Source organism: Pseudochaenichthys georgianus, unplaced genomic scaffold, assembly GCF_902827115.2.
Source record: "Pseudochaenichthys georgianus unplaced genomic scaffold, fPseGeo1.2 scaffold_224_arrow_ctg1, whole genome shotgun sequence".
Classification (NCBI taxonomy): Eukaryota; Metazoa; Chordata; class Actinopteri; order Perciformes; family Channichthyidae; genus Pseudochaenichthys; species Pseudochaenichthys georgianus.
In genome coordinates this window covers 227337-250415 of record NW_027262877.1, presented here as the reverse complement: position 1 = coordinate 250415, position 23079 = coordinate 227337, and the positions used below count along the sequence as shown (strand labels likewise).

The 23079-nt window shown below is 42.1% G+C and overlaps 2 protein-coding genes across 2 annotated transcripts in view; one reads left to right on the top strand and one right to left on the bottom strand.

Moving 5' to 3' along the window:
• The window catches only part of LOC117441976 (zinc finger protein 721-like), a 243453-nt gene that overhangs the window by 54186 nt on the left and 166188 nt on the right, over positions 1-23079 (bottom strand). The gene's annotated exons all lie outside the window — the stretch shown is intronic.
• The window catches only part of LOC117441978 (zinc finger protein 678-like), a 76713-nt gene continuing 75989 nt past the window's right edge, over positions 22356-23079 (top strand). The window contains exon 1 of the mRNA XM_071202320.1: positions 22356-22562. The gene's annotated coding sequence lies outside the window, so the exon portion shown is untranslated. The remainder of the gene's footprint in view (positions 22563-23079) is intronic.

The following is a 23079-nucleotide window of genomic DNA, read 5'->3' as shown; positions in this document are numbered from 1 at the left end:
ACCTGCGCTCATTGAGCAACAACGTGGACACACTAAGGACACACAAGGTCCTGTCATGAATTTCTCGAGGCCTCTTGATTATGTTTCACGGAAAGTTGGCTCCAATCTACGATGCCTGAATCTCTCTCTGAAGGACCCGGACTCGCCCTTGTTCGAGCAGATAGGGATGCGAACTCGGGGAAAACCAGAGGAGGCGGTATTTGTGTGTATATTAATGATCTGTGGTGCCGATCATACTCAGTCAAATGTAAAACCTGCAATCCCAACGTAGAAATTCTCGGCATGACGTCAAGACCCTTTTATCTGCCTCGAGAATTCGGGTGTATTTTACAGTTTGTTGTTTACGTGCCTCCCAGCGGCAGAGGACACTGTTCACGAGCTGCAACTCAGCCACCCCGATGCACCGGCAATAGTGCTCGGGACATGAAGCAATGTCGCCTGGAGACTGTTACCTGGGTTCCAGCAGTGTGTTAGGGATCACAGCAGGAAAGACACTATCCTGGACAAATGCTTTGTTAATGATAAAGGAGCCTATGTGTCTAAAGACAGACACCAATACTGACCTCTGATCATAATGTTGTGAATATGATACCAGTGGATAAGACCAAACTCAAGGGAACCAGAAAAGAAAGTAATACATCATATGTGACTAAGGACATAAAACAAAGACTACGGAGCACTTGAACAGACAGAGAGAGAACTGAAAGTCAAATTGAGGGAATCAAAACACACAGAGAGCTTTTGGGAAATGCTTTTAAAGCCAAAGACCCCAAAAAAGTGTGGGACACCATGAGAACCGTGACAGGAATGACCTCTTCAGCTAAACCTATTGTGACGGACAAGACATACTTGATCCATACCAATGTGCCTATAAGCAAGGGGGTGGTACTGCTGCTGCTCTGGTTCACATCATCACTAAACATTTAGATAAACGCCACACCTATGCAAGAGCCCTCTTCCTAGACTTCTCAGCAGCAACACAATACAAGCAGACATCTTGGTGTCAAGAATGGCCAAAATGGAAGTAAATCCATACCTGATTTACTGGTATGCCGCTTTCCTCACCAGGAGAGAGCAACTTGACCAAACCCTGTCATCTGCCATCACAACCAATGTAGGGCCCCCAGGGCTGCGGGAGTTCAGCTGTGCTCTCAGCTTCTTTTAGCTTCTTTTGATGACTTTACTGAACTGCTGTCTATAGTGTGTTTTGACTTTGACCGTCTAGTCATTGTTGGTGATTTTAACATTCATGTTGACAACCCCCAGGACAGAGGGGCTAAAGAACTGTTTTGTGTTCTTGATAGCTATGGTGGGGACCCTCTCATGACATCCAACTATAGGCCCATCAGTATCTTACCCATAGCATCCAAGGTATTTGAGAAATTGATTGCCAAACAAATCATCAATCATCTCAACAACAGCTCCTTTCCACTGCATCCAATGCAATTTGGATTCAGGGCTAATCACTCAACAGAAACAGCAACATGCTTCTTCATGGAGAAAGTTAAGGCATCAATGGACAGGGGTGGGGTTGTGGAGGCCGTGTTCCTTGACTTACGGAAAGCTTTTGACACTGTTATTCACAACATCTTATTGCAAAAAATACTCAACTTAAATGTTTCTATAGAATTCACCAACCTCTTTAATTCGTATCTTTCATCCCGCTCCCAATGTGTTCAAATTGAGAACCATAAGTCTAGTGCACTATGTTTGTCAACTGGAGTACCACAGGGCTCTGTATTGGGCCCAATCCTGTTTAGTGTTGTTACGGCTGCTGCCTTCCGGGTCGTCTTTATTGTGTTAACCTATGTTGTATGTAAATGAGCAGTGCGATTGCCCTGACGTCATTGGCTGCCACCTCCTGGTCCGCCCCCTGAGGGTTGTGATTGGAGCACTCCGGGCCCGACGCACTCCAATCGCAGCGCACCTGCTGGAGATGACTTCAAAGCCTGGGGACAATCATCACTCTGGAGGCTCTGATGTGGGACAGACGCTACTTGGTCCTTAGACCTGAACTTGTGTGCCCATCTCCGTGTGATATTGTGTGTTAGTAGAGTAGCTTAGTTAGAGGTTAGAGTGGTTTAGAGTAGCTTAGGATTTTGTGACTGTTGCCTTTAGTTTAGCTGTGTTTTTGTATAGATTATTTGTGTTAGTTGTACCACTTTTAAAGTGAGGTTTAGTTTAGTTTCTTATTTAGTGCAATAGTGTTTATTTCCTTGTATGCAAGTAGACTCCTTTTGTTAGAGTCCTCCCTTTGTTTGGTTATTATTCAACCTGTGACACATTTGTTTGTTCCAGGCTGCATGCCTGCCATTTTGTTTACCTCTGCTATTTAAAATAAACCCATTTATAATTATTACCAATTCCATTCTGGTGTATGTTGGTTACCCTAGAGGGGGACGTAACAAGTATGTACATAAATGATCTGCCTTCTGTGTGTGGAGAATGTGATGTATGCTGATGATACAGTTGTTTTTACTCATGGCAGAACCGCAGAAGAGGCTGCTACCAAGGTCACTGATGTGTTGGAGAATATTACATCCTGGCTTAACAATAACTGTTTGCAACCAAATGTCTCAAAGACAGTGTGTATGTTCTTCTCCAAGGGCCACAGCATTATAACAGAGCAAGATGTTTTCTTTTCTGGAAGGAGACTTCAGGTTGTCTCGGAGTACAAGTACTTAGGAGTACATATTGACACAAACCTCAATTCAAAACCCATATCAAAAAGGTCTGCAATAAAGTAAAGTCCAATCGGTCAAATTACAGATACATTAGAAACGTGCTATCATCTGCAGCAGCTAAGCTATACCTTCACTCCATGGTCCTCTCCCACATCAGCTACTGTCTGATCAGCTGGTCTGATGCTCACTCTGCAGCTCTAAGGCCACTGGAATCACTGTATAAACAAGCACTCAAAACGTCAATCACCGTCTGGCAAAGGGACTATCGGTGAAAACTAGCCTGTTGGCTAATCGAGTACTTTTACATGTTTTTAATATGTTGCTTAATGAACACTGTCCCTTGTTTTAAATAGATCAAATCAATGGACTGACTCAGCATGTGACGGAGCCCACGCACAACAAGGGGCACACTCTGGACTTGATGATCTCAAAGGGTCTGAATATCTCTGAGGTTGTGGTGACTGATGTTGCGCTCTCTGACCATTCCTTTGAGAGCTCTATTTCTGTTCACACAAATGTTCAAAAAGAGGTAACCACAAAGCGATATTTAACTGAAAACACGAGGGAAATGTTTACTCGGGATGTTTCTTCCACACTGGCCCTGCTAACATCTCAGTAAATGAGCTAGTAGATCATTTAAATGTTATAGATGCCATTGCTCCAACTAAGGTAAAGGAAGTGACTGGGAAGAAAAGATCTCCATGGAGAAAGGCCATGACCGTGAGAGCAGAAAAAAGAGAGTGTCGAAAAGCTGAACGCAGGTGGAGAAAAACAAATCTCCAGGTTCACTTTGAAATCTATAAAGAGAGACTTGGCTTTTATCATTTGGAATTGTAAATTGGACGACAGTCTTTCTTCTCCGACATCATTACCAAAAACAATGCTACCGTGGACAGACTAACTAACCCCCCAGTGTCAGTATACCCCACTCAGAACACCAGACCAGCAGTCAGTGCCTCTGCATCAGGTACAGCAGATGTGTTGTCTCCGTGTCCACCTAACATCAATTCAGACACCATGACACAGTTCCATCAGATTAATGATAGAAACCTGGAGGACATTATTCAACTTCTGAAGTCCTCCTCCTGCTGCCTTGATATCATCCCAACAGGGGTTTTCAAAGATGTTTTTCCTTGCATGGCCTCAGATCTACTTCACATATACCTCATTCACACCAACGGTGTTTTCAGGGCCGGTTCGGAGCTGGAGCTTGAAAAGCACCGGGTTTTCCTGTTCACACCGCAGCGGATCAGCCTCTTAGCTCCGGAATCCGGTTCGTTTTCAAGCACCAAAAATGTCCAGCCAGAGCAAAAGCACCGCATACGTCACGCTTACGTCGAGGCGGGATCAACTCCTGAACAACAAAAAGCCAGCGTTTTATCCAGTTTGTACACAACGATGGAGAAACTTAACAAACAGCAGTGGTCCACTGAAGAGACCAGCTACCTGGTCTTCTGAAGAGGTACAGAGGAAGCTGGAGCACAATCGGCCATTGTTGTTGTTGTTGTCGGTGTGAGCTGTGAGGGGTTTCCGCGCGGTTTGGCTTTATGAAGCAGGCACGCAAACGGTTACGTCATGACGCAAACGATGACGCAGCACCAGTCGGACTCTGGGCGGTGTGAAAAGAGCCAGAGCTAAACCGAAGAACCGGTTCTGAACCTGAAAAGCTCTAGCACGGAGCTTGAACCGGAGTTGCGTTGGTGTGAATGAGGTAATAGTAAACAAGTCTCTTCACTCAGGTGTTTTTCCACAGGCTCTGAAAACTGCAGTCATTAAACCGCTCTTAAAAAAGAATAATCTAGACGCTTCAGTAATGACCATTTACAGGCCCATATCAAACCTCCCATTTCTAGGTAAAATCATTGAACAAGTAGTTTTTTAGTTGAGTAACTGTTTGGAACGCATTTCCACTGCAGGGCCTCGCACGGCTTAGTACGGTATAGTTAGGCCTTGGTAGGCCAGGCTCACTTTATGCTGCGTTTCCAATACAGTTTAGGAACTGGGGCAGTAACTATAGTAACGCAGTGTAGGCGGAGCCATGACGTCATCTTCAATGTGTGTCACGACCCGATCTGCAGCCCTGCCCCATCTGCAGTGCGCATGTGCGAGATGGTCCGCCATATTGGACAACTCCGGGCGGCAACCCAAGATGGACACTTGACACAGTGGCTTTTAGCAAAGCTCAAAAAGAAAACTCGAGAGAGACGAGTTATTGTGATTACAACGTGACTTCACTATTATTGAGCAACTCCTTTTGTTGGGTCATTTTATTGGGTTAAGTGCATTGTCAGAATAAGTGAGAAATGGATGTAACTTCTGTTGGACAGCCATCACACATGCTGAAGAAATATTGACTGAATGTATGCAATATGTATGGCATTCATAATTTATATCTAATTACATTAACTGTGAATGTCCTTCATTTTATTTCAAATAACAAAATATTTTAATAAAGATATTTGAGACGTTTACTGTACTAGTACCTAAGCAGCCAGTTTGACATTAGGACTTGCTTGTCATTGTATTTTCACGTTTGTTTAAAGAAAGATGAACTTGTCCACATTGCTTGCCAAAAGGGCAGATCTGCTGGCACTAACAATGTTTCCTGCTGTGGAGAACACCCTCTCTAGGGACAGAGGTAGCAGATACAGCCAGGTAGCGCTTTGCTACCATGGCAACATAAGGATATTTGGCGTTTGTAATAGCTTTGGCTCGGTCTGAACTTTTGGCGAGTGGTGGAGGCTTAAATGCTAGGGGGAGTTGGGTTTCCACTTCAGTCTTTTTTCTTTTGGTACCGGTGATATTCACGTTCGCTGATGCCTTTTCAAATGAGTGTGCAAGTTTGATGTATTGCTAGCCGCGTAACCAATGTTAGTTGAACAATGCCGACAAACAGCTTTGGTTCGGTCCACCTGTCTTTGTCCGTCATCCTTGTACGTAACTGCAAAACCAAAATGTTCCCAAACCGGAGCAGGGCTCGGCAGTAACGGTTGCCATTGGCAACCATTCAGAAAAAAACTTCTTGGCCTTTTGTTGCCATCAGTGGCAGTTTTTAACATAAATAAATAAGGACAGCAAACAGCTAAAAGTGAACCCCAAAATAGATTAATGTTAATTATTTGTTGTATTAAGAGTGATATTTAATTATTGTTGTGACCAGTCGGAACCTGATACTTAAGTTGCACGTGCATTGGTGTGATTACGGAGCCAGAAAGTGATGCACGTTTACTCGCGTGCGCCGTGTGTTTGTTTTTATGAAAAATGGCGAAGCAAAGTAAGTTGTTTGACTGTGGGGTAAAAAGTTCGGCCAACCCGTCAACATCTCAAACGAATGTTCAAAGTGATTAAACTGATAAAGCGCAAGATGAACCCGAACGAAAAGCAAAGAGGAATGTTGTCCATTCACTTCCGGTAAGAAGTTCCTTCAAAATAAGAGTCCCGATCTTATTGCTACCAAAATAAAAGTGCAAAACTAAACTTTACCATAGGAAAATATTGGCATAACATTATAATCACTTCTATAAAAAGGTAACACATTTTAATATAGTTTGACATATTAAAGGTAATTTACAGCATTAATAATTCATATCTAATTCTTAACTGTGAATGATTTTAATTTATTTAACATTTTCGAGCTCAACTTTATCTGCGTTTGCCATTTCGACAGTTCCTAAAATGACTGGTTAAATTTGAACGCATCCCTGTCACCAGCTCTCATAGTATGCCTCTCGTCCAATGAAATGACTTAGTCGCTCTATGGCGCGTTGAAATTGCACTGAACGCTGCGTTCCTGCAGCCCCGCCCGGAGCATGGGCTGCAGGAACATGCTACTCGAACACTGCGACGCAGCACCTGAGATTACTTCCAAAAAAGTTATTCACGTTCTCAATTTTGTCGTTTAACGTTATATTCGTGCGGTACACACGTGTCCCGAACCGAAGGGCCCGCACTGAATAATTTCATGATACTGGCATACTCTTTAAAGCACAGGAAGATGGCGCCAGCAGTGTGCACGGCGAGACGTCTCCCAGGCCTGTTCGGCCTTTTATTAGTTCTAGTAGTTTTATTGTTTTTGTGTTTTTTGTCAAAATGTCTCTGTTCTACTAGTTTACGACCGCCAGTCGCTTATGGAAATCAAAGCGTTTCAGGAGGGGGTATTAGAGCAATGTTTGGGAGAGCCAACCTCGAATCCTCCTCCTCCACTTCTTTCAAGCATACCGACATACCTGCGCCGCCAGGTATATGCCATCCCCCAGAGGAAGCGCCCAAGACGAAGGGGAAAGCTGGGCGGAGAAGCCGTAAGGATCAGGGCTTACCTGCTTTCTCTACGTGGAAAGGCCCCTGGCCTCAATAGCAGTGGATGCTAGGCTGCCCCGATGACTAGGCAGAGATGGCTCCTCCACGTCTTTCCGGATGGCCGCTCAGTGAGCCTACCGGAGCAGGCTAATTTCCCCAGGCGGATACGCAGCGGTGGCGTGGATCACAGACACCTTCGCCCACTGGATTTTACTCAAAAACCGGGAAGAGAGGAGCTTACTCTCCGCCTGGCACTCATCAATGCTAGATCGCTAGCTAACAAGACTTTCCTGCTTAATGACTTTTTTTAAATCCCGGGATTTGGACTTTATGTTTCTGACGGAGACGTGGATTCGTGCTGGTGAGTTAACAGCTTTTTCGGAGCTTCTACCACCTGACTGTTCATTCATCAGCACCCCGCGGATCACCGGTAGAGGTGGAGGGCTGGCGTCGGTCTTTAAATCCAGCTTTAACTGCCATCAAACTCCGTCGAACAACTTCTCCAGCTTTGAGCTGCAACTTTTCAAACTACACTTACCACTTCCAGTGCTCGTTGCTTTGATCTATCGCCCTCCGAAGTTCAATAAGGATTTTATTCAGGAATTCTCAGACTTTGTAGCGGGGGTTATCTTGAACTTTGATCGATTTTTCATTATTGGCAATTTTAATATTCATGTGTGCTGTGATTCCCGACCTCTCGTCAAAGATGTTATGAATCTCATTGACTCTTTTAATCTTACACAGTCGGTTAATGGCCCGACACATGAGAAGGGACACACACTGGACCTGGTGTTGTCTCATGGTTTAGATGTTTGTATCAGGGACATTTGTGACACTGGTATTTCGGACCATTTGCCTGTGTTATTTACTATGATGCTGCCTTGCTCTCAAGTTGACTCGTGCGTTCCGGAGCGACGCCTACGTGCGCTGAATCCTCTGACAGCGTCACAGTTTTCCGTTGCCTTTAATGACTCTGTGCTTTCCACGTTAAATGACTCTTGTGATGCCAGTGCTGAGGAGATTCTCAGCCTTTTTAATTCTACTTGCACGGATATTCTGGACCTGATCGCTCCATTCACGGCCAGACACCCTAAACCTGTGACTGAACCATGGTTAACTGACTCTACCCGCGCCCTGAGACGCGCATGTAGACGAGCAGAGAGGAGATGGAAGAAGGATAAACTTCACGTCTCCTTGGGGATTCTGAGAGACAGTTTAAGCGAATATCAGAGGGCTGTTAAATGTGCAAAAACTCATTTTATTTCAAATCTTGTGTCCAAAAACAGAAATAGGCCCCAGTTCCTTTTTACCACTCTTAATTCTCTTTTAAATCCCTGTAACTCTCCCTGTGTTGTGCCATCACCTACTCTGTGTGAAAAGTTTCTTTCATTCTTTAATGATAAAGTCTTGGCCATCAGATCTTCACCTCCTCCTCTCACCTTAGACCCAGCAGTGTCTCCTGTGTGCTCAGCTATCTTCGAGCAGTTTGACCTGGTTTCACTGTCCGAGTTATCTGAGGTGGTTAGAAAATTGAAACCTTCACAATACCCCTTTGACAGTATTCCTCCCAGACTACTGAAAGACGTTTTTTAAACATGCTGTAGTGCAGCCTCTTATCAAAAAACAGAACCTTGATCATTCTGTTCTCTCCAGCTTCAGACCTATCTCTAAGCTTCCTGTCTAAAGTCCTAGAGAAATTGGTTTTAGCACAACTGCAGTCACACCTTGTTTTAAACTGCATATCAGAGAAGTTTCAGTCTGGTTTTAAATCACGCCACAGCACGGAAACTGCTCTTCTAAGAGTTTTGAATGATCTTCTTTTAACTGCTGATTCTGGGAATTCTGCTGTGCTTGTGCTTTTAGATTTGTCCGCTGCTTTTGACACCATTGACCACCACATTTTGTTATCACGCCTTGAACTGTGTGTCGGTATTAAAGGTAACGTCCTAAAATGGTTTAAATCCTATCTGTCAGAAAGGACCTTTTCTGTGCATCCTGGCCAGTATTCTTCAGCTGCAGCCCCACTAGCATATGGGGTCCCACAAGGCTCTGTCCTGGGCCCCATTTTGTTCAGTCTGTATTTACTACCTCTGGGGGCAATTCTTAAAAAGCACAACATCTCTTACCATTGCTTTGCAGATGATCTGCAGGTATACCTGCCTATAACAGCAAATAAGGAATCTAGAATTGCCTTGCTTAGCTGTCTGAAAGACATAAAATCATGGATGGAAATCAACTTCTTGACTCTTAATGAAAAGAAGACAGAGATTATAATATTTGGACAGTCTGAACTCCTGGATGGCTTTAATAGTGTACTCGGCCTCTTAGCCTCCTACAGCCGTCCCTCTGTCAGAAATCTTGAAGTCATCTTTGACAACTGTTTTAAATTTGACAAACAGATAAGCTCAGTTGTCAAGACAAGCTTCTTCCAGCTGCGGCTTCTGGGGAAGGTAAAATCCTATCTTCCTAGTAAGGAATTTGAACAGCTAATCCACTTATTTATCACGTCTCGTTTAGACTACTGTAACTCCCTCTATATTGGTGTTGACAAGTGCTTGATCCGTCGCCTGCAGCTGGTCCAAAATGCGGCTGCCCGCCTTCTTACTGGGAAGAGACGTTATGACCACATCACACCCGTTCTGGCAGACCTTCATTGGCTTCCTGTCAGTCACAGGATCCAGTTCAAGTACTTACTTGTTGTTTTTAAATCATTGCATGGACTGGCACCACATTACCTGTCTGAGTTGTTGCACCGCCATGCTCCTGCTAGAGCATTGCGCTCAGCTCAGCAGAATATGTTGGAGGTTCCTCGGAGCAGGAAAAAAACCAGAGGTGACAGGGCCTTCAGTGTTGCAGCTCCCAGACTGTGGAACAGCCTCCCAGCACATATCCGGACTGTTGAGTCTATTGAACTTTTTAAATCCCAGCTAAAAACTCACCTCTTTGCACTGGCTTTTAATACTAGTTGAGCATTACATTTTTATATTTGTTTTTTATTTATTTATTTTTTATATGTTTCTAGTTATTGTGCTTTTTAATTATTGTTTTTATTATCGTACTCCCATTGGGTTATCCACTATTGTATTTACTGCCTGCCCTGTACAGCACTTTGGTCAGCCGAAGGTTGTTTTAAATGTGCTATATAAATAAATAAAGATTGAGATTAAAAATAAAGATAATAGATTGCCCGATGGGGCACCCAGCAGGTGAGGCTTCCTTGCCCGAGCTAGATACTAGACGGCCCCGGGCCATCGGGCAGTCCTTAATGTCGAGCCCTGCGTCACACCCCTAGTAGATGGCGCTCCGAGCTGAATAAGGGCGTCAAATGAAGGCAAGACGCCCGCCTGGCGGAAACGCTGGAATTAGGAATATCTTGTGATGAAGTGCACACTGACCTGAGCTCCAGGGGCCTCCTTCTTCTCCTCCATGCTGCTCATCAGCTGTCCTGATGAAGACCACAGAGCTGCTTCATTATTAATATAATACAAATATTTAGATATAATTCATCATAAACTGTCAGCAGTGAAGAGGAGGAATTCAAAGAGTTTATTCAATGATATGTTCTATTTCTGGATGCTTCTATGTAGTGTTTTATCACACCACGTGCAGTGCCTCGTCTCATCTATGCTGCTGTGACGTAAACATGGTCCACATGGATCCATGTGGTCAATGTGATGCTAAGCAGAGGAGAACATGATAGAAAGGTCAGATAGTTATTAACATTACATGCACATTACTTTAACCATTACGATAACAACTTGGTTTTCTGTGTAAATTATTATTAATATAATACAAATATTTAGATATAATTCATCATAATCTGTGTAGCAACTTACATTCTAACTTACAGCTCACAGTTAGTTCACTTTTATTTCATTAAAATGACTTTATTCACATAGAAAGTGACATTAATGGTTGTTTGAACCACGGTTATAACGCTATCCGTGTGAAACTATCACTAAGTTAACACAGAAAGCAAACATTAGCTAGTGAGACTGTTTAATGTACTCCATGTATACAGTATTTTCTGTATATTGTGTATTCTTTAGATACTCTAGTGATATGTGTCCTGTGTGTATACTTGCTGCTAATGCTTCATTTTTATTATCTTATTGCATCTTTTAAATATGTTTAACTCGTGTAATGCCTGAAAACACTTCTGCTGGGACACAATCATTTCCCAGTTTAAGATAAATCATTATTTAAATAAAGTATATCTATTTATCTAATGAGCTAAACCGTCGCTTAGCTTAGCGTTAGCAGCTAACTGAAGAACCCCATTCATTTCAATGGGGAAAATGCTACGTGGCAGCGAATGACTGCGGTCAACTCAGCCGTCTCTCAAATTTGCTTGGTCAAATGAGCAGTTCTTCATTTTTGAGTGCGCGATTTATAACGCCTTTACGGTAATCGCTGAGAAGCGGCACTGACGTAGGAGTAAAAGAATGCATGTTTTTACTCTGGAGGGGAGTTTGACAGGGGATTACTCAAAAAGTACACAATAAAAGTACTTGATTGTACTTTTGGTAGTAGTCCAAGTAGTACTGAGTACCAATTACATGAAGAACTTATTGCACACAATCATTTTATCGCTCATCAAAGATGGAAGAAAACATGCATTATTGTACTCAGGACAAGAGTTTAAACAAGTATTACTCAAAAAGTACACAGTAAAAGTACTTGATTGTACTTTTGGTAGTAGTCCAAGTAGTACTGAATCCAACAGTACCAATTTCATTAAGAACTTATTGCACAAAATAATTGTATCTCATCAAAGATAGCAGAATACATTCTTTTGTGTACTCAGGACAGGAGTTTAAACAAGTATTACTCGAAGAGTACACAGTAAAAGTGCTTGATTGTACTCGTGGTAGTGGTCCAAGTAGTACAGAATTCAGCATAACCGATTTTATTAAGAACTCATTGCAAAAAATGATTGTATCTCATCAAAAAGGGCAGAAAACATGCATTATTGTACTCTGGAGGGGAGTTTGACAGAGTATTACTCAAATAGTACACAGTAAAAGTACTTGATTGTATTTGTGGTAGTAGTCTAAGATGTACGGAGTCCAACAGTACCAATTTTATTAAGAACTTATGGCTAAAAATCATTGTATCCCTCATCAAATATCATTGATTGATTGATCAAATATAGCATAAGCACTTGTACTACCGTCAGCGCCACTTCTCGGCGATTACCGTAAATACGCTATTAATCGCGCACTCAAAAATGAAGCGCTGCTCATTTGACCAGAGACGGAGACGGCTGAGTTGACCGCAGTGGTGAATGGCGATGCTAATAAGCTAGTTAGCATACATTTAAAACCATATATATGGTAAAGAGCACCAACACAACAACTCAAACCGTCTTAAAGACAACTGGTGTAATAAATAACTAACATAAAGTCAGCTGAGCATTACAAATCAACTGTTACTCCCCAGAGCCGAACTGGAAAGTTTTTTGTGAGTTTCTTTCTTCCAAGATTACAGCTGTTGTGTTAAATAAGATAACTTCTGATTCGTGATTAACTGTAAATTAAGAGGTGTAAACTTAATACATAGTAAATACACTTAATGAAACCTCTGCATGTGCTTAATCCACTCACCTCTTCTTGTGTCCTTCTTTTGTCCTTCTTCTTCTTCTCTCGTTTTCTTCTTCTTCTTCTTTCGTGTTTATTGGCGGTTGGCAAACCAACTTGTAGGTGCATTACCGCCACCAACTGGACTGGAGTGTGGACAAGAGACTATGCAGAAAACAAGAAACAAAAGAAACAAAACAAAGAACCAAAACTCTAGATTATTTTAAAAGTATCAATTTCTCTTAGAAACATAATAATCTCACAATATATATTGCCTGATGTTTCCCCTAACAGCCCTGATAGCGACAAGTCATGGAATGTTGCTTTCTTCAGTGTCTGGAAAAGCACATTTCTCTGAGTACTATATTTCCTGCAAAGCAGTAAAACATGCTCAGCAGCTTCTGGCTGGCTGCAGTGTACACACTTTCCGGTTGGATGCTTTCCTGTTATACTTAAAGTATGGTTGAGACCTGTATGACCTATTCTCATCCGAGAAATTACATTTTCCTCCCTTCTTTCAAACCCCACCTTCCTTCCATCCCCCACATACCTTTGACTGTTATAAAGATGTCTTCCTGTATCACTAAGGTCCCAATGATCTTGCCATGTTGTTTGTGCATATTTCTGAATGAACGTTTGAACCTCCGCTTTGCTGAGTGGAACTTCTATGTCTATGTTCATACTTCTGAGTGTTTGTTTGGCCAGAATATCCACCTGTTCATTACCCTCCACACCAACATGAGCAGGAACCAGAGGAAACGAGTTGCTATGCCTTTGATTTGCATTTGATATACAATTAGAAATATTTAATTTATTATGTCCGTTCTAGATGAAGATCTGCCTGATCGTATACTCGATAATGCTGAAAAGCTGTCAGATGCAATTCCACTGTTATGTATTTCTTTCTCCTCTATCCATTTCAATGACAGCACCAATGCCAACAGCTCTGTGGTGTACACTGACACATGGTCTGTTACCCTTTTCTCTATATGTGTATTACTCACTGAGATATACACTGCTGCCCCTGCACGCCCTGCCTCTGGATCTTTGGAGCCATCTGTAAATATGATTGTTGAGTCTGAGTGATATCTCAACCCAGTCTCATAAAAAAACGTGTAATAACTACGTTGGTCCACAACGTAGGATGTAATATTTCTACAAAAACGCCTCTGAAATTGTAAGATGCCTACGTTTTTTTTCACCATTCATTCCAATGGCTGGCGTCTATGTCACGTAATCTTCACATTTCTCCCTGCAGAAAAAGAAAACATGGCCGAACTTCGTTTTATTCTCGGTGTAAAATGCCTATTTTAAAGTTAGTTTGGCCATTAAAATGCGTTTTGATGTCATTTGATGCGAGAAATATGAGTTGTTATTTCAGATTGTGTGTGCAGTGGATGTACATGATCTTTAGTTTGCTAGTTATTACGAAGATTACTTCAGGAAATTGTGTCTATACAATGTTTTCATTGTCACCAAGGTGGTTGCTAGGGACGCTGCTATCGATATTATTTCTGTTATGTTGTGAAACTGTTTAATGGTGTTATCTTTATTGCTACCTCCTTCCCCGTCAAAGTATAGTGTTGGTCCACAGCGCAAACGTATTAGTTTAACAAAATCCGCATCTAAAGATACGTTATTTTCCCCTGTGCAATTCCAGTCTCACATCTCAGAGCACATCGTCATTAACAAATACCGGAAACAGACCGAAAACACTTTATTCCGAGTGTGCTTGCTTTTCTCTTTGAAAGTCATCACATAATGGCATTGTAATACACGGTTCGGCTGCATTAAATATTACATATCTGCCGTAGTTCTGTATTTATAGATCCCTGATGAGAAGACTTCTAGACAAACATGAGGAACTGCCGCCAACTGGAAACGTGACGTGGATCATACATATATCAGCCATTAAACAACATCTTACATTTCTTTTCACACAATGCGTAATGCGTAATTCGGCGGACTTTTATATTTGGTCCAATTGGTAGATAGGCTGTATTTACACCATAAAGGTGCACAGCTGATATAAAGGGACACCTGGTGGTTAAAGCATGTTATTGAATTTCATTATTTTTATTATTAGATATTAATAGAATCCCTATAAAGTATATTCATTACTCGTTATTCTCTACTAATAGTTACACATGCTGATGTAACGCAAATGTTTCCAACTTGGGATCAATAAAGTATATCTTATCTTAAGATGATTGATGGCTACTGCCATCATTAAGGTTCAGAGGCACAATGTGCCTCTGAACCTTAATGATGGCATGTTTCAGGCTCATCAATTAATGTAATGTAATGTTATCACAGGGGTCACAAACATAAGACCAGCTGTTAAATAAAGCTCTTCTGACCTTAGCTGGCGTGTGGGTATATATTAATGCTGCCCATAATGGGCACAAGCAATTTTCACCCATTTATTAATTATATGTTTTAAATGTGAGTGTTTCCTGTCCCCTAAACCTCCAGGGATGTACACAGTTTGATACTGGCAACTTCTTATTATGGGAAATACGAAAACGTCTTTTAAAACTACAACTCCCAGTAGAGACGTGCCATAGATAGAGAACATGTTGCGAAACAGAATAGCCAGCATGTGTAGTTCTGGGGACGGGGTGGGGGAGGGGGGGGACGCGGTGGACCCGTTCAAATCCAGTTTTGGACAGTCTGCCGTGGTTCCATCCCATTTCAAGTGCTGTTCGACGCTCGGCACACTCTCCAATCACAGAGCTTGAGGACTATCACGGGTTTGTCAAGCGAAGCGGAGAGAAGACTTACTTCCCGGTGTAATATTCTCAAAAGCAAATGAGCTGCTCCGACCCTCGGTCCTGACGGACTCCAACTTGTGTTTATTAATCAAACAAATACATAAACACAAGGATAATTATGTGTTATTGTTGAGTAAATGGAGAATTGCACAGGGGAAAATAACGTATCTATGCCACAATTTTAGATGCAGATTTTGTTAAACTAATACGTTTGCGCTGTGGACCAATACTATACATTGACGGGGAAGGGGGTAGCAATAAAGATAACACCGTTAAACAGTTACACAACATAACAGAAATACTATTGATAGCAGCGTCCCTAGCAACCACCTTGGTGACAATGAAAACGTTGAATGGACACAATTTCCTGAAGTAATCTTCGTAATAACTAGCAAACTAAAGATCATGTGCATCCACTGCACACACAATCTGAAATAACAACTCATATTTCTCGCATCAAATGACATCAAAACGCATTTTAATAGCCAAAGTAACTTTAAAATAGGCATTTTCCACCGAGAATAAAAACGAAGTTCGGCCATGGTTTTTTTCTTCTGCAGGGAGAAATGTGAAGATCACGTGACATAGACGCAGCCATTGGAATGAATGGTGAAAACAAACGTAGGCATTTTACAATTTCAGAGGCGTTTTTGTAGAAATACTACGTCCTACGTAGTGGACCAACGTAGTTATTACACGTTTTTTTGTGAGAGTGGGTTGGAACACCCTCTGGAGACCATATAGAAAGAAAGGTGTCTTTAAAAAGATTGTTATAGCAGAATGTTTAATACAGCGTATTTCTGATATTCATTAAGGTCACATGCTGAGCTATATGCTGTGTGTTACTGAGCTGGGTCACACACAGTTAGAGAGACGATTCATTCATTCATAGCTAAGGTGTGTTACACTGACACTACAATTCTCTGACTGCTGACGGAGCGGAAGGAGGAACCTATTGCGGTGAGCACGTTGCAACTTCCGGTTGTTGTTGTTGTCATCTCCGGGTATCCCGTGTGCCTGTTCTGTTGCTGATAGCTTATTAACTTAAACTTAATCGATCGTTTTAAAACTCTTGATCACGGCAACTGCCTGACGTTGTAATCACACGTTACTACAGCTTAAGCACTCACAACTCTCCTTCTCTTAGCGACTGTAACTCCACAGTTGCCTACACTCTTTTCGGGTTTGCTAACGGTAGCTACTTTAGCTTGATAGCTAGCCATGGCTCTTTCCCCACCTTCTGGTGCTATTTCCTGCTCTTCCTGTCTCATGTTTGGTTACTTCCCGGCCTCCCTTACTGGTAAGGATACATGTGTTAAATGTAGTATAGTTGTTAGGTTGGAGGCGGGAATCATAGCCATAGAAGCCCGGCTCCGCATCTTAGAAAGTAACTCAGCTAAAGTAAAGCCCATGTTAGCATGTGCGGACCGGCAAAAGGAAGCTCCTCTTAGCCGTCCCCCGGCAACTCCCGAGCAGCAGGGAGGCTGGGTGACTGTTCAGAAGGGGCATAACGCGAAACCCGCAGGTCCCCACCAACCCGTTCACGTATCTAACAGATATTCCCCACTCAGCGAGACACCCGCTGAGAAGCCAACTCTGGTTATTGGTAGCTCTATTATGAGACACGTGAATCTAGAGACCGAAGCCTCCACAGTCACATGCATTCCGGGGGCCAGAGCGGGCGACGTTGAGGCGCATCTTAAACTGCTGGCTAAAGCTAAACGTAAATACAGTAGGATTGTTATTCACGTCGGTGGTAATGATGTTCGTTTACGCCAATCAGAATGCACCAAAGTTAACGTGGAGTCGGTGTGTAGTTATGCTAAAACAATGTCGGACACCGTAATCTTCTCTGGTCCCCTCCCCAATCTGATCAATGATGACATGTATAGCCGCATGTCATCATTTCAGCGCTGGTTGTCTTGGTGGTGCCCAGCAAACAATGTGGGCTTCGTAAATAATTGGACAGCCTTCTGGGGAGAACCTGGTCTGATTAAGAGAGGCGGCATTCACCCTACTTTGAAAGGTGCAGATCTCATTTCGGCAAACATTTCAGGGCTTTGTGGACGTAATCCATGACAAACTGGAGTTGAGACCAGGAGGCGGAGTCGCAGTCTTACACGCTTCTCTGCGCTCTCTCCTAGGCAGTCACCCATAGGAATCCCGAACCCAATAAAATACCCAATATTAGCGGTGTGTGTGTCTGCCCAAGGACAATTTAAGGTAAAACCTAATAGAGGTGTCATACATAATAACCTAATAAAAGTAAATGTAACAACTACTACAGTGCAACAAAACAGGAAGATTAAATGTGGTCTCTTAAACATAAGATCTCTAGCATCTAAAGCAATATTGGTAAATGATTTAATATCAGATTATAATATTGATATATGCTGTCTCACTGAAACTTGGTTGAGACATGAATATGTCAGCATAAATGAGGCCACTCCACCCAGCCATGTCAACACTCATATTGCTCGAGGCACGGGCCGAGGAGGTGGAGTTGCAGCAATCTTTGACTCAAGTTTACTTATCAATACTAAACCAAAATGTAATTATACCTCTTTTGAAAGCCTCGTTTTTAGTCTTACGCATCCGACCTGGAAAACTTTGCAGCCAATCTTATTTGTTACAGTGTATCGTGCACCAGGTCCTTATTCAGAATTCTTATCAGAATTTTTATCAACTTTGGTTCTTAAAACAGACAAAGTAATTATCGTAGGTGACTTTAATATTCATGTTGACGATGATAAAAATAGCCTTACTGTTGCATTTAACTCTATATTAGATTCTGTTGGTTTCTGTCAGAGTGTAAATAAACCAACCCACTGTTATAATCACACTCTCGACCTTGTTCTGACTTATGGTATTGAAATTGAGCAACTATTAGTCGAACCGCATAATCCTGCTTTATCCGACCATTTCTTAGTAACTTTTGAAGTACTGTTACTAGACTACAAAGCATTAGTCAAAAGCTCTTGCAGCAGAAACCTATCTGTTAGTGCTATAGCCACATTTAAGGAAGAGATTCAACCAATACTTAACTCGATAGCATGTCTGCATGTAGGGGAGGAAACTTATACAAAATGTACACCACCCCAAATTGATCATGTTGTTGATAGTGCTATAGATGCGCTGCGAATAAAATTAGACTCTGTTGCTCCTTTGAAAAAGAAGAAAATAAAACAACATAGATTAGCTCCATGGCATAATGCCGAAACCCGCAAAATAAAGCAAAAGTCTAGACAACTTGAAAGGATATGGCGTTCCACTAAACTTGAAGAATCTCGTTTAATTTGGCATATTACTCTCAATGAATATAAGAAAGCACTGCGTAAAGCGAGAGCAGCCTACTACTCTTCATTAATAGATGAGAATAAGAATAATGCAAGATTTCTTTTCAGCACTGTAGCCAGGCTGACAGAGAGCCACAGCTCGATTGAGCCTTCTATTCCCATAGCACTCAGTAGTAATGATTTTATGTGCTTTTTTAACGATAAAATTGTTACTCTTAGAAACAAAATTAATGACCTCTTGCCTTCGACCAGTATAGTGTTATCAACAGCTCCCGGAATCGTAAGTTCTAATATTACACTAGATAGTAAACTAGAATGCTTTTCAGCCATTAACCTTGAACAATTACATTCAATGATTCTCTCTTCTAAACCATCAACGTGCATGTTAGACCCAATTCCAACTAAGCTGTTGAAGGAAGTTTTTCCATTAATTAGCACTTCTTTATTAAATATTATGAATATGTCTTTATTATCAGGCTATGTTCCACAATCATTCAAAGTAGCAGTGATAAAACCGCTTCTTAAAAAGCACAACCTCGATCCGGAGGTTTTAGCCAACTATAGACCTATTTCTAATCTTCCGTTCCTCTCAAAAATTCTTGAGAAAGCGGTCGCAAAACAGTTGTGTGATTACTTAAAAAACAATGATTTATTTGAAGATTTTCAGTCTGGCTTTAGAACACATCATAGCACAGAGACAGCTCTGGTTAAAGTCACAAATTACCTTCTAATAGCCTCAGACAAGGGACTTGTCTCTATTCTTGTTTTGCTCGATCTCAGTGCTGCATTTGATACTATCGACCATGATATCCTATTGCAAAGACTAGAGCACTTAGTTGGCATACAGGGAACTGCTTTAGGCTGGTTTAGGTCCTATCTATCTGAACGCTCTCAGTTTGTACGTGTTAACGATGAATCTTCCACGCAAACCAAAGTTAGCTATGGAGTGCCACAGGGCTCAGTGCTCGGACCTATTTTGTTCACATTATATATGCTTCCGTTAGGCAATATTATAAGGAATCATTCTGTAAACTTTCATTGTTATGCGGATGATACTCAACTATATTTATCAATCAAGCCTGATGAAATTAATCATCTAAATCAAATTCAAGACTGCCTTAAGGACTTAAAAACGTGGATGACCTTAAACTTTTTGATGTTAAACACGACCAAAACTGAAGTTATTGTACTTGGCCCGAAGAATCTACGAAACAAATTATCTAAAGACATACTAACTATGGATGGCATTAATTTGGCCTCCAGTGAGACTGTAAGGAATCTTGGTGTTATATTTGATCAGGATTTATCCTTTAACGCCCACATAAAATCAATTTCAAGCACCGCCTACTTCCATCTACGTAACATTGCAAAAATCAGGCATATCTTGCCTCAAAACGATGCAGAGAAACTAGTCCATGCATTTGTTACTTCTAGGCTGGATTATTGTAACTCTTTATTATCAGGGAGTACCAAGAAGTCAGTCAAGTCGCTTCAGCTGATTCAAAATGCTGCGGCTCGTGTACTAACCAGAGTTAGGAAAAGGGACCACATTACTCCTGTTCTGGCTGCCTTACACTGGCTCCCTATAGAACACAGGATAGAATTTAAAATTCTTCTTCTCGCCTACAAAGCCCTTAATGGGCAGGTGCCATCTTACCTTAAAGAACTCATTATACCCTACTGTCCTACTAGGGCATTGCGTTCCAAGAATGCAGGGTTGTTGGTTGTTCCTAGAATCTCTAAAAGTACAATGGGAGCCAGAGCCTTTTCTTATCAAGCTCCACATTTGTGGAATCAGCTTCCAGTTTGTGTTCGGGCGGCAGACACCCTATCCGTTTTTAAGAGTGCGCTTAAGACCTTCCTTTTTGATAAAGCTTATAGTTAGGGCTGATTAGATTCAGCCCCTAGTTTTGCTGATATAGGCTTAGTTTGTCGGGGGACAATCTTACTTCTTCCTTCTCTCTGTCTATACCCGTGTACACTCATGTTCCGATTAACCCAGCTTCCCCAAATGTCTTTCTTTTTGGTGTCTATATACGCTGGGATCCGGAGTCATGGATGATCCTGCGGTCCTGTGTCCTGGATCGCGAGCGCTGGATCTTGAGTCGTGGCTGTGGTCCTGGATCATAGGTCCTGGATGGATATCCTCGTGGATTCATCTTCCTATTATATACACACATGCATTTCCAAACATTTGGACTACCTATGTTGCAAATGTATTATCTTTTCAATTTACACACGGCATCTATTGCACGTCTGTCTGTCCTGGGAGAGGGATCCCTCCTCTGTTGCTCTCCCTGAGGTTTCTCCCATTTTTCCCTTTAAACTGGGTTTTCTTTGGAAGTTTTTCCTTGTACGATGTGAGGGTCTAAGGACAGAGGGTGTCGTATTGTCATACTGATATTCTGTACACACTGTGAAGACCACTGAGACAAATGTAACATTTGTGATATTGGGCTATATAAATAAACATTGATTGATTGATTGATTGATGGTCCTTCTGAGTTATCAATAGATGTGTTCATTTGAAGTGAGCTGACACCGAGGGTAGAGGAAGTTCAGAGAAGGCCTCAGGTTATAAAAACACTTCACCTTTGTTAGTTGACTAATCCTAAGGATGTCATGAGACTAAACTAAATAATAATAATGATCAGCTATATCTGTGTTTTATTGATTCCTCTCTGTTTCTGCATCACAACAAGATGCACAAAGACTTAAATTAATGAACAACAATCACAGCAGCGGTGAAACTGTGGCGCTTACACTGCGTTTGCGCTTCAGACGAGGCTCCCTCCGCAAAACGAGGGGGGAGGGTCCGGTATAATAGCCTCACACTAAATGCAGTCATTTGGTCTTTAGCAGCAGCTTGTGAGAGCAGCGCGTTCATCGGTGTTCGTTGTCATGCTGCCAGCTTGTTGACGGCCTGTGTGTTGATGGGACTTCTCATGCTCCCTAAATGTTTCCTCTGCCTTTCGCCAGTTCTTAAACCGTGCTTTCACAAAACTCCCATCCCTGATCTTGCGCTGACGAGCTTCTTTTCTATAGCAGAGCAACAGAAGAAGCACACTGCATGATCCCTTTCTCTTATCGTGAAGCTTTTTAGAGACTGCTTACACTGAAACGCTAACTCAAACACACTCACAATAAAACTTTTGTATTGATTTGATCAGTGAACATTTTGGCGTTGCAGTTACAACTCTCCGCCAGCAGGTGGGGGTGCTGCAGCCCCCTCAGCACCCCCCCTTCCCACGGCCATGATCAAATGACTAAAGAAACATCAGAGAGAAGCTGAGTTACTGCAAGGAGAGGAGGAAGTACTGAAACATACACAAAGCAACCACTTAGAAAGCAAAAGGACTGAAAGGGGATCAAAACAGACGACTTAGAACGATCACATGAATACAGAACAAGTGTTAAAAAAGATGCAAAAAGACTGAAAGTAGATTTGGTGACGCAAACAAAGACACCCCCCCCCCCCCCCCCCCCCCCGCTTGGACCTTAAAACAGGAACCTAATCTTTAAATTCACACAATTCAAGTTTTATATCTCTACCACTCCATCTCAGTGCCAAAGTCTGTCCCCTCCCAGAGACGTTGATCGCTTCTCAGGAAAGAAGAGTAATGATGAGAAGGAAGCAGACGTTGTGTCAGAGTGGAACCTGTCCATGTTGCTGAGCAACAGACAGGAAGCAGGGGGCGGGTCTCTGACTCTGGACCTTCACACTCACATGTGTTAATATTTAATCCACTACAATAGGCGAGTTGCACGGGATGACGTATTTCCATTTCCAGTTCATTGAGCGTGCGCTTGTAAACTTCCGGTCTGCGGTAGAGCGGTAGAGCGGGTGGTGGCAACACTGGACTGTGACTGGACGAGAGATGGCAGAGGGAAGTGACGAGGCAGGACGTTAAGTTGAAGGAGGACACTCTGATAGTGAGTAAAAGAGAGTTTGTACTGTTTATGGCAGAGATGATCAACTGTTCAGCGCAGACTACAAGCCGGAATGAAAGAATTTAAATAATTGTCAAATCATCTGAAAAGTACCTTGATGTGAAAGGGATGCACTGGGGACACGTGAAAGATATCCTAGATGATGACGTCCAACAACCTCAGACATGGACTGGATCATCCTGATGGTGGTAATTGTACTGCAGTGGAATGCTAGAAGTTTAATTGCAAATGGACAAGAGTTCAACAAATATATTGACAACCTGGGAGAGAAACCTAAAGTTCCTTGTATTCAGGAAACATGGCTGAAAGCACAACTGGGTTTTATTGTGAAGGGATATCCTGCAGCTAGACGAGATAGGGACTCTGGCAGAGGGGGAGGAGTCGCAACATTCATACAGAGTGGGATAAGCTACAAAGTTATGCATGTAGGTACAGATCATGAAGCAATAGTTATAGGGTATGGAATGATAGAGGACCTATAGATATAGTGAATTATTAT